Source organism: Miniopterus natalensis, chromosome 19 (genome assembly GCF_054644295.1).
Source record: "Miniopterus natalensis isolate mMinNat1 chromosome 19, mMinNat1.hap1, whole genome shotgun sequence".
NCBI lineage: Eukaryota > Metazoa > Chordata > Mammalia > Chiroptera > Miniopteridae > Miniopterus > Miniopterus natalensis.
In genome coordinates this window covers 15,493,253-15,509,634 of record NC_142099.1, presented here as the reverse complement: position 1 = coordinate 15,509,634, position 16,382 = coordinate 15,493,253, and the positions used below count along the sequence as shown (strand labels likewise).

Genomic DNA, 16,382 nt, shown 5'->3' with positions numbered 1-16,382 from the left:
AATTTCTCTGCATTTTGGAAATTTACCCTCCTATACTTTTGAGGACTGAAGACTAATGATCTCAAGGCACATGCATTGAAAATGCATAATCAGTTGATGTCAGTGAACAATTTAAATTTATATGGAGGTCAATATTATTTGTCCTATCAGTCCTCTCATGTTGATTTCAGGTAAATCCGCTTCTGTTCTATAGGATTCAAACTTGAGGTGACGACTCGGTACCAAGGTGGAAATGTCCTGTCACAACACTTGGACTTGATTGAAGATTTACATCGAGAAAATAAAGTAATAATAATAAATTAATAATAATAACAGCAACAGCTAGAATATTTACTGAACTTAAGACCAACAGGCACTGTGCTTAGTGCTTTTCTTGCTTTATCTCATTTAAACCTCACAATACATGAGATAGTAATGATTTTTAACCCCAGAGATGTTAAGCCTCTTGCAGTTAAGTAGCTGATGGGGGATTTGAACTCTGGTCTTTCAGACACCTCACTCATTGCTTTTCACTACTTTGCACAGAGGTGTTAGTTGAAAGCATTGATTTACGATATTCTCTCAAAAGACTAGGACATCTTTTCTACTAACTTGTCTTTTCTGCAGTGGAGGGTAGTCTTAGTCTTTCACTCTTCCAACTTTCCCTTGATAGAACTCCAAAACCATGTAAAGGCTTCTGAATGTAACGATGGGTGACCCCTGCCCCTTTCCTATTAACACACTATCTTTTTCCAGTCCAAGGGTCACTACAAGGAAGACTTCAAGTGAGATGGGTTTATGCAAGAAATACAGGAAAATCAAATTTGTTTCCGAGCACTTCATAAGGTCACAGGCCTAACTATTGTGGCCTTACCCAAATGAGGTCCTTACCTCTACTGAGTTTTATCAGCCACATTAATTTTAAAAATAAATCTCACATGTTAAACTTGATATTTTCTCATTTCCGAAAATAATAGTGTTCCCAAGAGATCACCCGGGGCGAAGGAGAGTAAATCAGTCTTTGCCATACCAAAGACTTGAACAAAGTCTACTTGAATAGTTTTCATGTGGCAGACTGTCTAGGTCCCACTAATGAGACAAGTCATACAAGTTAAAAAAAAGGAAAGGAAAAGGAAAAAAACCCTTTTTAAGACTATGAGAAAAGCATTACTTTATGCTATTTAGAGAAGCTTGGGAGTTTTTTCCCTTTGGTAAATGCCACAAAGGAGACATTTCTCATGAAAACTTAACTGAGAGACAGGCCATAGCATGGTGAGGAATGGCCTCTGGGAATAGAATGAGAGAGAGCTTGGAGCCAGGACCAGTAATTATGAGACACCAAGGAAAAAAGCAGAGGTTGCATAGACGTAAAATATTCCAAAAGCCATCATAGAAGTGGAATGAGACGAAGAAAGAGAGTAAATGCTTTAAATAAATGTAGATCTCACCATACCAAACCCAACAGCATTCACATCTGGTGTAGCAGAAAGTATACTAGACTTGGACATACCCTCGAAAATACACTGAAAGTTGGGGTACATACTTAAAAGTGTGCTGGACAGAAAGAGCTGGAATTTGGATCCTGAACCTACACTTATAATGTAAATGACCCCGAGCAATTTACTACAGCTTTGAATTCATTAAATTTCAAAATGAAAGTCATAAAATAACATACGTGGAAGTGCCTAGCTTATATAGTAATTGTTGGAAATGTTTACGTTGAATCTATGTCATGTAACCAGTTCTTCACGAGAGGCAAGAGTGCCTACCTATTATGGCGAACAGAACTCGAAGCATGATGCTCAGACCTCAGGTTTCTCAAGATCAAAACAGCTCTGTCACAGAGCTAAAAATACCTTATGCAAATTCACTGAGTGCTAAAGAAACATAGCACTATGGCAGGCACTCTGTGCCAGGGTGAAAGGAAGTTAAGTGGCTAAAGTAGAGCATAGAAGAACAATCTTTTGGACACAACTTCTCTCAGTCAAGCTTAGGTTTCAGATGGATGTGGCTGAGTGACACCATGAACAGAACACAAGCTTTGGGCTCAGGTTTTCTTTCCAACCTTGACTTTGTTTGTGTTATGGGTGTGGCCTTCCCAAGCCTCAGATTCCCCATCCATAGAATGGGAACAAAAATACTTGCATGCAGCGCCATTTCAGGATTACAGATGATTTATGAAAAGTGCCTCACAGTAGACATCTGATACGCAGCAGCCATTGTCACATAAAGACCACAGCTCCTTCAGAACACACACTGAACCTCATGTATCCTCCTTTCTATTCTGCACAATGCCTGTCATATATGAGGCATAATAAATCTTCATCGAATGGATGGATAACCAAAAAGCTCATTCATTGCTCTTGCCTTCTGCACTAATTGCCATCAGATGGAGCTTTTTCCTGATTTAAGAGTTTTTTCCCCCTTTTTCTCCTAAAAAACCAACTGAGCACCACCTCTAACTTCAGAGCGTATCTCTAAGACAGAGAACTACAATAGACATAAATTGGCTGTCTGGGGTGCTTGCCGATGAATGGTACATTCACATCCCTCCTAGACATCGGTTATACCTCTGGTTTTGGACTCAGTCCTACAGTCATTTCCCAGCGCCATCGTGTCTGACAAGTCACTTTAGGAAAGTTAGTTACCTCTTTGAACTTAATTTCCTCATTCATAAATAATGACCTTAACGGTTGATGTGAAGATTAAATGAGACAGCATATGTATAGTGCCAGACATATAATAGGCAGGGAGAGATTTGAAACCGAGTATATGACACCAAAGCTCAGACTCCTTATATTACATTTAATTTCCAAAGGATTTTAAGCTCCTTGAAGAAAAGAGCCATATCTTATTCAGAACCAGTTTGCATATACCTTGGTGCCCAGCATATGCAGGGCAAAGAATAGTGTGTAATCTACTTGGGGATCTGAATTGCTTCCAACTGTTAGCCATACTGTAAGTGAATCAGGAACATTTCTCCAGGAAAATGTGGCCTTGGACACAAGGAACCATACTTAAATTCCCCAAACAAGGAATACCAAAGAAACTGTCTCTCCCTTTTAATACCATTAGACTGGTTGTTTGGAAAAAACCATAGGCATTATAGCTCTTCAATTTAATAAGGCTTTAGGCAAGTTAAACAGTTAAAATGCTTTTAGATGCAAGTAACAGAAAACCCAAATCAGACTTCAGGAGTAAGCACATTGAATACATTGACTTACATGCTTGGAAGTGTGTATCAGAATTAGTTGATCCAGCAGTTCAATGAAGTGATCAAGGATCCAGGTTCTTTCTGTTTCTATTTTCTGGTAACAGTATTAGCTTTGCCATGGACGTAAGTTGTCCATCACTAAAAAAAGAAAAGAGAGAGCATGCCATTTCCAAGCACTGAACACAGTGCTTCTCCTCATAATGTTTCCACTCCTTAAGTAGTAATTGTCACCAATGGAATGCTAGGCACTGAGAGCCTTAGGTTAGGGATTCTGGCAAAGGATATGGTATTATGACTGGAGTTAGGGTCCTCAAACCTTGCTTCTGCATAGGGGTGGGAGCAGAGTGGGGAAAGTGATAGGATTCAGTTACCATATCCCCATCAAAGATTATTATGTTCATGGAAAACAATGTAGAAGTTTGGTCTAGATAATATAGTTGGGTTGATTAGTAGCTGATTAAATAGTTACATGGTTAACAAACTAGAGACAGAGGTGACTTATCACATGGTCTAGGAATCTTCACGTCCTTTGCCAGGCCAGCCTCAATTGGGGTAGATAGTTCCTCTCTCCTGCTTTTATGTGAAAATGTATCTTTTCACACACATACAGTCTATTAATTACATATTTATATAACTATCTTCCAACCCAACCATGAGGCTGTTGAAAGCAGGAGCTATGTCTCAACCATCTTTCTAGCCTCAGCACATAGCATAGAACCTGACATACCATAAGGAGCTTCATTTTCAAATCTTAGTTAAGAAGCAAGCAATGAACCCCACGGTCTGGGAAAACATATTTGCCAAGGATGTATCTGATAAGAGGCTAATTTCCAAAATGTGCAGAGAACTCGTATTACTCAGCAAGAGGAAGACAGACAACCCAATTAAGAAATAGGCAAAGGACCTGAATAGACACTTCTCCAAAGAGGACATACAGATGGCCAAGAGACACATGAGAAAATGCTCAACATCACTAATCATCAGAGACATGCAAATTAAAACCACAATGAGGTGTCACTTCACACCTGTCAGAATGGCTGCCATCAACAAATCAACAAACGACATGTGCTGGCGAGGGTGTGGAGAAAAGGGAACCCTGGTACACTGCCGGTGGGAATGCAGACTGGTGCAGCCACTATGGAAAACAGTATGGAGGTTCCTCAAAGAATTAAAAATGGAGCTGCCGTTCGACCCAGTGATTCCACTCCTAGGAATGTATCCTAAGAATCCTGAAACATTAATCAGAAAGAATATGCCCCCCAATATTCATAGCAGCATAGTTTCCAATAGCTAAGATCTAGAAACAGCCCAAGTGCCTATCAGTAGATGATGAGTGGATAAAAAAAGCTGTGGGACATTCACACCATGGAATACTACGCAGCTGTAAAGGAGAAGGTTCTTGTACCCTTTGGGACAGTATGGATGGACCTGGAGAAAATTATGCTACGTGAAATAAGCCAGGCAGAGAAAGACAAACATCACATGATCTCGCTTATACATGGAATCGAAAGAACTTAATAAACTGATGAACAGAATAGATTCAATGACATGGAAGCATAGATGAGACTGACGAATGTCAGAGGGATGGAGGAGGGCGGGTGGGTGGAGGGGGAGAGAGTAACCAAAGAATTTATATGCACATATGCACAACACAAGGACATGGACAATGGTGGGGAGAAGGACTGGGGAGGGGAATGGGATGGGGTGGAACTGGTCATTTGGGAGAAAAAGGGACATCTGTAATATTTTAAACAAAAATAAAATTTAAAAAATAATAATTTTAAAAAGACAGGGAAGATAGTCAACAATGTTGTAATAACTGTATACGGTATCAGGTGGTTACTGGAAATATCAGGGGAGCACTTTGTAAAGTATATGATTATCTAACCAGTGTGCTGTACACCTGAAACTAATACAAAATAATATTGAATGTAAACCATAATTGAAAAATAAAATAGAGTGAACTGTCAAAAAAAAAACAAAAAAAAAACAGCAAGCAAGCAATGGATAGAAGTCTCAGGAAGGGAGATTTTAATTCCTCATATGTGTGAAAAGAAAACTTCCTAACAATAAATATATTAAATAAATGACTAACAGTCATCAATAAATTAAATATAAAGAATATGGGTGTTGGATTAAGATACCTTTAAGGTCCCTTTGATCCTGGAATTCACCGATTTTCTGAGTTTGCTGATGGTCATGATGCACACGCCACGATGGTGGCCCAGATGGCTTGAATATAGAAATCAGGACACTCTGGGTGGTGGGAAGGTGCTGGAGTCAACTGTTTGACTCATGAAAATTGGAACCTTCTTTCCAAGGCCATGATCTCAACAAAGGGAGCACATTCCATTCTCCATGCCAGCTGTGAAGGCCATCCTTGGTGATTGTGATCTGGTATGGACTTGGCATTCTCTGCTTACAGGCCAGACGCCAGGACAAGAAGCCTAATCGAAGGAAGCTCATGAGCCCATGCAACACCAGGAATGGGAAGGAATTTCTTAACAGCTTGAGCAATCTTTAGCTTAAGTGATTTTTGAGAGAGAAAATAAAAACAGAAGTCAACATAGCAGAAAGTCAGTGTTTACTGTGTACTGTGCAGGCCCTGTGGTCGGGGGATAATGAGTACATGGAGACAAGGCTCTGGCCTACAGGAAAGTTGAGAGTTTAGTTGGATATTTGCAAAATGCAGACATGTGCGCACACACACAGAACTTGAGAAATGTACAAAGCGCCATCTAAGACAAGGAGGTTACCAGACAATATAGAAATATTGTCTATTTCTATAGACAATATAGAAGTGTACTACTGGGAGTGTACTACCTATAGCATAATCTCCTACTCACCTTCCAAACCTGTTCTAACCTCTCAGTTTGCTTTCAACCCTGACACTCTCTCCACCCTATCAGAACTGACTTCCTTAATCTCTGATTCCCCCCAATATTCTCCAGGAATTTAGCTTGCTGTCTGTCGAAGTCTTATTTTTAACACTATTTTATTGGAGCAAAAGTCATACGTCACTCTTAATCCTCCCACTCAGATAGAACCCCTGTTAGCAAAATGGTGCATCTTCTCGTATTTTTTTTCTATATGTATTCTTTTCTTTCACAGATTTACAGGGTTTTCACATGCTGTTCCTAGAACACTACTTATTATGTAAGTGCATAGAAAACTATGTGGTATACAGAATTGTTAACTGGTTTTCCTCTGGGGAAGGAAGGGGGTTGGAATTTTTATTTTATTCTGTGTACTTCTATGTTGCTGTTATTGCTTTGAACAACAAAGAAGTATTTAGGTAAATTAGTAAAATTTCTAAAAGGAGAAAATAAAGTCTACTTCCTGTGGAGTTACCAGCAAAAAGTACTTGTTCTTTCACTCTGACTCATGGCAGTAGTCCTCCTCCTTGGAGGTATGGCAAGAAATGAATGTATTCAATCTTGATCCTAAAATAGAGACTTGTCCCTGAGCTGTGAGTGGAAGCAACCTTCCATTGTTTTTCATTGTTCTTTTTGCACCCCAACAGTTTGCACTTGGGCAATGAATGAAACTATCTTGCACTTGCTGCTTCTGTCCAACAGGTGGCATTGTTGTTTTACAAATGGCTTCAAACCACAGCACTAAGGTTTTGTTTCTGTTTGAATCCCACCTATTGTTTATAGAATGGGGGAGCCATCGGGAGCACCAATATTCCTCTTTCAGAAGCCCTTTGTGTTTGAGAAAACATCCATGGCCGACGAGCCATTTCAATCACAGAAGTTAGTAAAAAATAAGAAATAGCTAACTTTCTCCTTTTATTCATCTCTGGATGAGCTGAGTTATTTGCTTCTCTCTTTATTTCTGTTAGTGTCTAGTTTAACCATAACTCATAGCTCTTGAAGTTACACATTAATTCACTAAAACACAAACGGCAACAATGGCATTTTACAGTGAGGGTTGCATACTTATTATGCAAAGCTTTCAGGAAGGAGCTACAAAAGAAAAATGAGAGCCTGTCTTTATTGGCCAAGATTTTGGCAATCTGATGAGTAGAATAAAATATATATAAGGCCCGCTGGGTGTGGCTCAGTGGTTGAGCATCGACCTAGGATCCAGGAGGCCGCAGTTCGATTGCCCGTTGGGGCATGTGCCCAGGTTGCAGGCTTGTTCCCTGGTCAGGGGTGTGCAGGAGGCAGCTGATCAGTGACTCTCTCATCATTGATGTTTCTGTCTCTCTCTCCCTCTCCCTTCCTCTCTCTGAAATCAATAGATATATTAAAATATATATTTCCTATTAGTAATAATCCAGGCAAGATGATTTATGTCAAAAATAAAATAGTTAAAAATAAAAACTAATATTTGGCTAGAATTTCCTGCTGGCTAGACACAGTTCTCAGCATTTCTTTGCTCCTCATAGCAATCCTGTGGAGTAGATACTGTTATCTTCATTTTATTGATGAGGAATCTGAGACCTAGAGGATTTAAGTAGCCAGGCAACTGCCTCCATTTATAAGAACAGCTGATAGTATGCCCTCTGCATGACTGATATTAGTTAATTTTCATGCTAATGATTTAAATTGAGTATTAACCATTATCCTTATGTTGCTTTCATTTCCTATAGGAGTTTAAATGCCTTTCTTAATGAAATGCAAATGTGTTTACCTCTTGACTCTTAGAAAATAAGCGTAGAGATTTTTGCAAACATGGTTTTATTAATTTAACTTCAAACGTGACTAAGCTCCAGACACTAGTAATTTACTAAATACCATGAAGTGTGCATAAAATATGTCATGCTGCATTTTAGTAGAAATTAAAAATATATATTTTAACTCTTTATTGCTTCCTCTCAAAAAACAAACAAACCCAAAACCATCACACACACCGTTTTTAGCTGTGGGAAGAGTGGCCAAATGACTAATTAGAATTACTGAAATTTTATCCATTTTGATTCACTAATATACTACAAAGCCTTTATATATAGACATATATATCTCAAGCTACTCCTTTTGTATCTTTCAAGAAACAACTAAAAACCACACAAATGTCAACAACCACTAACTTTTCTTTCAGTTAAAAAAAAATTTAAAAATATATATCCAGGGAACAGACAGGGAGTAGGGGTTGAAGGGAAACAGCAGAAAAACAAGGGAGATAATTTGGGCATCATTTGATTTCTCATCACGGTGTATGTTAGCAAGAACATGTAAATATAATGGTCTTATTTAGAAATTTACCAAAAAACCACTTATCTTGTCTTTCTGAAGTTATAAGTATTTTTTCTCATTGTTGAGGAATGGGATATTCTAGTTAATCTAATATGCCAGTTAATGCTCACCACGGATACTTATTAACTCAGTACAGCTGAGTTTCAGGAGCCTAATTAGGCATCTGGCCCATTTCCATGCAGGTTGAAAAGATATTACTTTTAAAGGGAAGTGACTAAGTGTTATAAATATACGTTTTAAATTTCTACTAAAATACTGGGAGAAATATCACTGGTATCCCTTATTGTAAATTAGACCTATAATAAATTGCTAGAATTCTGTATTTTATTTGTCTGAAATTAAATGGATATGTAAACGTTTTCCCAAACCTCAAATTAGAGTTCAGAGTGAAACTTTTCCTGTGATTTTCATGCTTGTTTTCAAATGGTTGAGCGACAACAATGCTTTTATAATCATTTGAAAAAAATAAAGGGGAAAAACCTTTGATATAATTTTAGACTCACACAGAGAAAAATCCGTGGCTCCACAGATTGCTTAAGATCTACTTTTGCATATTTGTTAAGCATCTCTATAGGCTTAATTCCTTGCTTCTCCAATCAGAGGGGACTACTTAACAGGGCCATGACACAGCACGAAAGTTGATGGTTTTCGGCTTTCTCTGTTGTCTGGAAAAAACCCTAAACCAAATCAAGTTTTTTTTCCTTCCACTAGGAATATCCTTGAGAAGAGTTTCTGTATGTTTCCCACGCTAAGTTATATATTCATGAGAACACAATGAGAAAGGGGAGATCTTGAGTATGCATTTCAACAATGGCCTTCTGAAACAGTAGAAAGAAGGCTGATACCCCAAGGAGGCAGGTGTGGGGGATGCAGGCATTCTCCCGTTGTTGTGGACTTTCGTACAGGGATGTGTGTACAAGGCTAGTCAACACCATGCTGTTTATAGTAACTAAAAATCCAAAATAACCCAGTGCCCATCAACAGGGGATTGATTAAATAGGTTATATTTATCTACACAACAGAATATAATTAAAGAGAAATGTATTTATTAACATGGAGAATGTTCATGGTGTATTGTTAAGTGACAAAAAGATCACAAATGTTGCTGCCTTTGTTAGAAAGAAATATGAATTTATATGTGTGTGCATATATAAGCAGAAATTATCAGGAAGGCTACATACTAAAGTTCTAACTATAGTTTTGTTTAGATACAGATTATTTTCTTATTTATTGTGCTTTTGGAATATACATAAGTATATTTACATGTATGCATATGTTTATATATGTATATATGCATATATACACATGTATATGAAAAATAAAACTATTTACATTTTACGCACACACATACAGCAGAAAAACAAAAACAAAATGAGCTCCTAAAGAAAATAACCATGTCCTCATTACCTGACTATCCAACCAATACTATTAACTCTTAATTTAATACCTGTTTTGAGTAACTATTACGTACAAGGTACTATAGTCTTGATTCCTTCATCTCTGCAACATCCTGCCTGCCATCCCCCCCTCCCCTGTCCTCTCATCTCCTTTCTATATCTACCTTTCCTTCCCTCCCTCTCCTGTTTCTTCCCCTTGGCTTGTTTCAAATCCCCTCATCCTGCCGCTCTTCCAACAAAAATACATGCACATTTCTCCTGTATGCCACCAACCTTGGAAAGACCAGGCTGCCCTCACTTTCCATTTCCTCTGCTCTCCCTTTCCAAGCCCATTCACTCGCAATCTCCTTCAACCTGGATTTTCCCTTTACCTCTCAAAGGAAATTCACCTGGCAAAACCATTGGTAAACTCCTAATTGAAAATCCTCTTAGTCTCTTATAAAGACTTATTTTTGTATTTTCTTCTGGTCTTTCCCCCATGAGTACATAATTTCATGTAGCTATACTGATATCATAGAAACAATGTTTGTATTTCCCCCCCCTTTTTAACAAAGTACTATTACTCTCCATACCTCCCCTCCGTATCCATCACCAATATAGACATGACGTTGGGTGGTTTTCCTTAAGGTTAAGAACCTCGGCTTTGGATATGTCCTGTATTCAATCAAGTCTTATCTTTTCTACTAACTGGCTGTGGGATGTAAGCCAGTGAGATAAGTTACCACATCCTAAGGGGGAAAGGACACAACATTGCATGGGTTTTAATACTAAAAACGAAGTCTCTGATGAGAAAAAAACAACAAAGTAATATTTTCAGAAAAATCCTTTTTGGAAGGCAGCCAGACAGGCCAGGTCAACTCTAGCCTTGGAGGCCAGCCTATGCGACTATTTTGGGATTTTCAAGAGGGAAAGCCACAGGGATAAAGCACAGCTGAACAAGAGGAAGCCAAGAGTTTCATCAGCAAAGACTTCATCTTGACTTGTTTTGCAGAGGAAACAAAGGTGGGGAGGCCCTTGGCTATCCCTGAGGGATGTGTTAAATATTCAAAAATATTAATTTTGGAACAACTGTGCCTATGATTTTGAAAACAAGCTAGCTAATCCAGAGCTGTAGTTGATTGGATTGGCAGAAAGTCCCTCCAAACCCCCTGAGGACACCCGTTCCAGGTCCCCACAGCCCTTCAACAGAAAATCAAAATGACGCCGCATGCAAACCAGGAAATATTCAGCCAGATGGACTGCAACCTCTGGGCACCCCCAGATGTCTAACATGAACCATAATTTAACATTTGGGGGGAGCCCAGAATTTTTAATAATTACAAAGGAAATAAAAGCTTTGTTTGACTACCTCAAACCCTTTGCTACAAGTTTAGATGTCTGGCTTTCCTCCTTGATGATGACCCTTCCTGAATACAGGGCCAGCTCCACACCACAGTGCCCCCAGCAATTGTATGCACTTTGATGCCCTGTTTCCCTAACCCAAATGCCAGGTTTGGTCTTACTGCCCAGCACTAGGCTTAGCCTTCTTACCTGTGTCCTTCTAATTCAAAGCTTGCCTGCACAACTCCCTTGAGACCTTCTGCCTTCTAACTGCTTGCTTGAATGTATAAAGGTGTAGACAGCAAGAGTGGCTTGAGGTGTTCTTTCTCCTAGAAGCTCTAAAACTCGGAATTAAACCACAGGATGTGCCCACAGAAGTCTGATTGATGGTTTACAATGAATATTATCTATCAGTTATTTATTTATGTTTCTCTCTAGGTATTATTTCAGCCTTCAATGAATGCTTAATATTTGTTCTTCCCTGTCATCATCTCAGGTAGTTTGTAGAAGAAAACTCCAGATATGGACAAAGTTAAAGATAGATCTATAAAGAAAGTTATACCCAGGGATTTATATACGCTTATGTTTACATATTCATAGAAATCACTTCTTGCTTCAAAGTGGTTTTACTCAGCAATCTACACTCAAGAACAAGACTTCCACAGCATTCCTGACTGAGCCGTGGTCCTTAGGAACCTCTGTTGGTACCAGGAGGAGCAGAGGCCACTGAGGAGTGTTGAGAGCAGTGTTCCCCAAAGTCCTCTCAATCATAAGACATGTGTCCATGGAAATGAGGACACAGGCAGGACAGCAGTGACTAGCTGATTGCTCTTTTCTCCCTCCTGCTTTTTTGTCCTCTAGGGAGCCTTTGGCTGTATCCAGCGCCCTCCCTAATTTTTTACAGCCTGGGCAACACCTTGTATTCAGGGCAACTTTTCCTTATGTCATTAAGGTTTTAAGCCTGTGTTCTCCTTTGGAGAGTGTCTTACCCACATTTGCTTCCACAAATTCTGAGAAACACTTAAACACACGTTCAAAAGTCAAAATTCAGGCTGTCCTCTTTATAAATGGCTATTCACGTTCTTTCCTCTCCCTCCAAACTACTGCTGAAAATTTGCCAAAAATAACCAGAACAAGTGGTTCACAGCAAATCATAAACTATTTAGTGAATAGCAAATCCTCCCCAAATCCCTCTTGATCACAGACAGTAAGGAGGGAAGTAGAATCCTTAATAGAGGAGATAGTGTGTGTGTGTGGGGGGGTGGGGGGCGCTAAGGGAGGCAGTTAACAACCCACTTTCCTCAGAGAATCAAACTGTACCAAACCAGCCAGGTCATTAGTCTCACCAACATACAACATTGGCCTTTTTTATTGTGCACCACACAGACAGTGAATTAAGTTGACCTTTATATGAGTATAACAGAAGATAAAGAAATCAAGGTAAAACTATAAGAATTATGAGCTTCAATAGCTGGTTTTCCATAGGGTTACTCTTAATACTTCAACATATCCCTAGTATTGAGGCACAGGATTCTGAGACTCATTAAGTTGGAATATTACGTTGGGAAACTGTATTATTTAATGCCCGACAATATCGGCCGATTGTCTGCTACGATATGGGCAGGAAAGAATTCACCCAAGGCTTTTGCTAATTATGTTATTTTTACAATGTCCAAATTTAAGTCACTCGAACACTATTCTTTAGCTTCAGTTTCACAGTGGCTTAGTCCTAGTTCTGTGTTTAAGTCAAGTTGCCAATTTCTACCAGTCCCTGTGTCCTGGCTTCTCCATCCTGAGATCTTGATTGGCTGGATGCTGTCCAGGAGGGTGTTTTAAGATGTTCTAACAAGAGCTATCTTCTCTGAATGCTCATAAGCTTGGAAGCATGTGTCTCTTGCATTTGCAACTGGACAGTGCTTTGTCTAGCAATGAAATTTTTTGGTCTCCCTTTTGTTACCTGTGGCTTTAGTAGACTTTTCTTCACCATCTTCTAGTATTGACCACTGCAATGGTCAGTTGGACTAGCTTGATTTTTTTTCCCCTTGGTAAGTGACTTGCATATCTGTTTTGCTTATGTCTTGGATATTTTCACATTCTTTCTTTCTCCTTCAAGTTCAGTAACTTTTCTAAGACTTTTTGCCAAATTCGTGCCCATGTCTCTTTTTACTAGGACACAGTTTGTTCTGTACTTCCAGTACATCTTTCTTCCCACCTTACATCCTTTCTGACCACCAATCTTTTCTGGTCTTTTCTGCAGTAACGGACTTGGTAAGATGCAGACGTGCTACCATCTCACATCAGACAATACCCACACTCATCCTTTCTGCCCAGGGCTTCTCTGGTGTAGGGATTTGGGATCCTGGGATGACCTCTAGGCTCTCGTACACGTGCAGTCCTGGAGTATAGGAGACGGTGAAGGAATGCTGCCCCTCCCCTCTGAGCACACAGACTATTCAGTGCTTAGAGGTCCCATGGCAGTAGCCCACTTGGGAACCACCGAGCTGGCTCTCTTCCTTCCCTTCTTTACTCTTCCTATGTCTCTCCTGTGGCCTGGGATGACTTTCCAAAGTAACTACCTACACATCAGACCATGCCTCAGGCTCTGCTTTCTGTGGGAAAGTTTATTTATTAAAAAATGACCTTGTAGGACTGCAACTTTTTGTTTATTCATTAAATTTTTGTTTTTTTCCCTCTGTAATTGTTTTCTTATCTTCACTTCCCCCATCCCCCATTTTATTTATTGAGATTTCCTCAAGATTTTCTCGGTCCAAAATGACTTTCTTTCTGGAACTCCAGCAGCCTTCTTTTCACTCCTTTTGGGAGGTTATCATCTCTGAATTCTTGTTTTTTTTATTTTTATCTTTTAAAAGGATCACAGTGTATGTAAGGGTAATTAATTCCATGATGTGTGCACTTCACATGCCTTCTGCTTACGTTCCTTAAAAAAAAGTCATTGCTTTATCTATGCGTGGTCTCCATGCTGGTTTCTTTCTGCATAGATACCATTTTTAATGGGTCAACAGTTTCCTGGAGGAGAGTGGGGAGGAGGGTGGTGTGAACACAGAATTCAGTCTGTATTTTAGAATCCATATTATTTCTTCTCCTTGGGACCAGCTCAGCTCAGTGTCAACATTCAAATGGATTATGTAGTTCACAGCAAAGGTGTTTATATCATTGTCTACATCATGCTATCATGGTTTCCATCCCCCCCACTTTTCTTTTCTTTTTACTCTGGCAGCCTCTCTCAACCAGAAGACCAGTCTGTAGATGGTAGCTACTTGCCTTGTGTCTTTAGTGTTTAACCAGGTGTCTAAAGAGATGATCCTTGATTTTCCAAGGGCTAGTACTAACCTCTAGAGTCCTTTGCTCTAATTAAAAAACTATGTAAGGCTTTCAGGTTCCCAAAGGGTGGCTCCTGGGCAGTAATACCAGTGTTACCTATGAGCTTGTCAAAAGTGCAGGGTTTGAAGCCTCACCTATTGAATGAGAAACCCTGGGGGTGGAACTCCATAGTCTGTGCCTTAAGAAACTCCTAATTAATTCTGATGCACATAAAGTTGGAGAATCACCCTTTTAGAAGGCTTTCTTTCCCAAAACAAGGGCCAAGAAGATGTGTCTTAGTTCTCAGCCTCCTCTCTCATTTTGCTCTAAATGATACACAGTTTGGGGTTTAGGATTGTGGCTTGGGGCTGTGGCTCTTTCTTTGTCATGAGAGGATAAAAGGTATTTTTCTCTGTCCTTTTTCTTTTAAATTGTTTCAGTGTGATTCGAGGGAAGAGGCAGGAATACAAAAATATGCTTAAACCCACAATTTGTAAGTGGGGTTCTGAGCCAGTGACCCCAAAGGCAAGTTGCATGGAAAAGGGTGGAGCCTGGACCTGGAGGCTGGAGGCCCGGCTCTGGTCCCAGTTCTGCATCTGATTAGTTTACGACCTCTGTCAAGCCACTTGACCTCTTCATGCTCCTTCGGGCATGTAAACTCCTCGCCTTCGAGCAACAGAAGTGCTCCTTGTGTTTTTTCCCTTAGCTCAAGTTTAAGTGCCTCGAGTGATAAGGTTTCTGTTTCCTCTCCTGTGACATGTCATCACTGGGGAGAGCTCACTGCCCTAGCTTTGAAGCCTGAACTGGTTCTAGTCTTAATTGAGATTCATTCTTGCTCAGAGACAGTGACCCTTTCCTCCATATCAGGGCAGTTTATTCACATTTCAAGTTCTCATCAAAAGCTGTGGAGCTAGGGCAAGGCCTGATCTCTATTTCCCCCTAGCTCTGCTGCTCTCAGATGGGATAGAAAATCTGGGAGGGCATGCCTGGCCCAAGCCACCGTTACATTTGCATGCTATTTCTGACCTTTCCTGTGCTGCATCCCATTTTAAATTGAGATAATCACACTCCTTTTTCTTGACTGGATGATTTTTGTTAAGAATATACCATAGCTCTTGGCCACGCTGTGGCAGACAGTAGGAACACCGCATGCCAAAGACCCCTCTCTCTCTAGGTGGCTGTCTCTGATTCAGGCACCCAGGCTCTCAGCATCCAAATGGATTTATTTATTCCTTTGCTTTTTTTGGTCACTGACTTAGTGTCTAGGAAAGGGCTTCGCAAAATGTGCCTGTTGGCCAATCCATGACTGACTATTACCAGTTTGTAAGGAGAGAAGCCCAGAAACAGAGAAGAAGCATTTAGAAACTTGTAGAGCAATTTGACATTGCCACGACAGGCCAGCAGGGGATCTGTGGACTAGTCTCACTGAGCTGGGCATAAGCCACTATGAGTGTGATTAAACTCAGGAAGTGCATACGTCTTAGTTATCTTATCCATGCCAGCCATGGCTGGGTACCTAACTTCCAGAACCTTGTGCAAGATGAAAATGTGAGTCCCTTGTTCAAAAATAGAAATCTTAATTTTCAGCTAAATGTGTGGCCACTGGAAATAAATCCCACACTCATTAGTGTCTCACAGCTAAATGGGGCAATATGGCTACACAGTGCCCAATAAGCTGTAGGCAGAATGAATGGGTTTCACATGGAGAAGGTAGGAGACCTTTTTTGTCCTTTCCTCCATCCTGCTAGTTGAATTATGGTTGTCGTTGCCAGAGCTCAAACAAATGTTTGAACCACGTGGAAAAGTCACATGATAAAAATGGGGATGTAACAAGATCGAAAGAGCCTCGGTCCCTGCCAAGGAGCTCCAGTTCTAACCCTCACTCCATCAAACTTCAGACTTCTTAGACATGAGAGGGAAATGCATGTCTATCTTGTTTATTTTGATTTT

The 16,382-nt window shown here is 39.9% G+C and overlaps 1 long non-coding RNA gene across 1 annotated transcript in view; it reads right to left on the bottom strand.

The window, feature by feature from the left end:
- LOC107543894 (uncharacterized) overlaps window positions 1-16,382 on the bottom strand; it is a 32,006-nt gene that overhangs the window by 11,208 nt on the left and 4,416 nt on the right. Inside the window, exon 2 of the long non-coding RNA XR_001603858.2 lies at window positions 3,204-3,331. This is a non-coding gene — a long non-coding RNA (uncharacterized LOC107543894). The remainder of the gene's footprint in view (window positions 1-3,203; window positions 3,332-16,382) is intronic.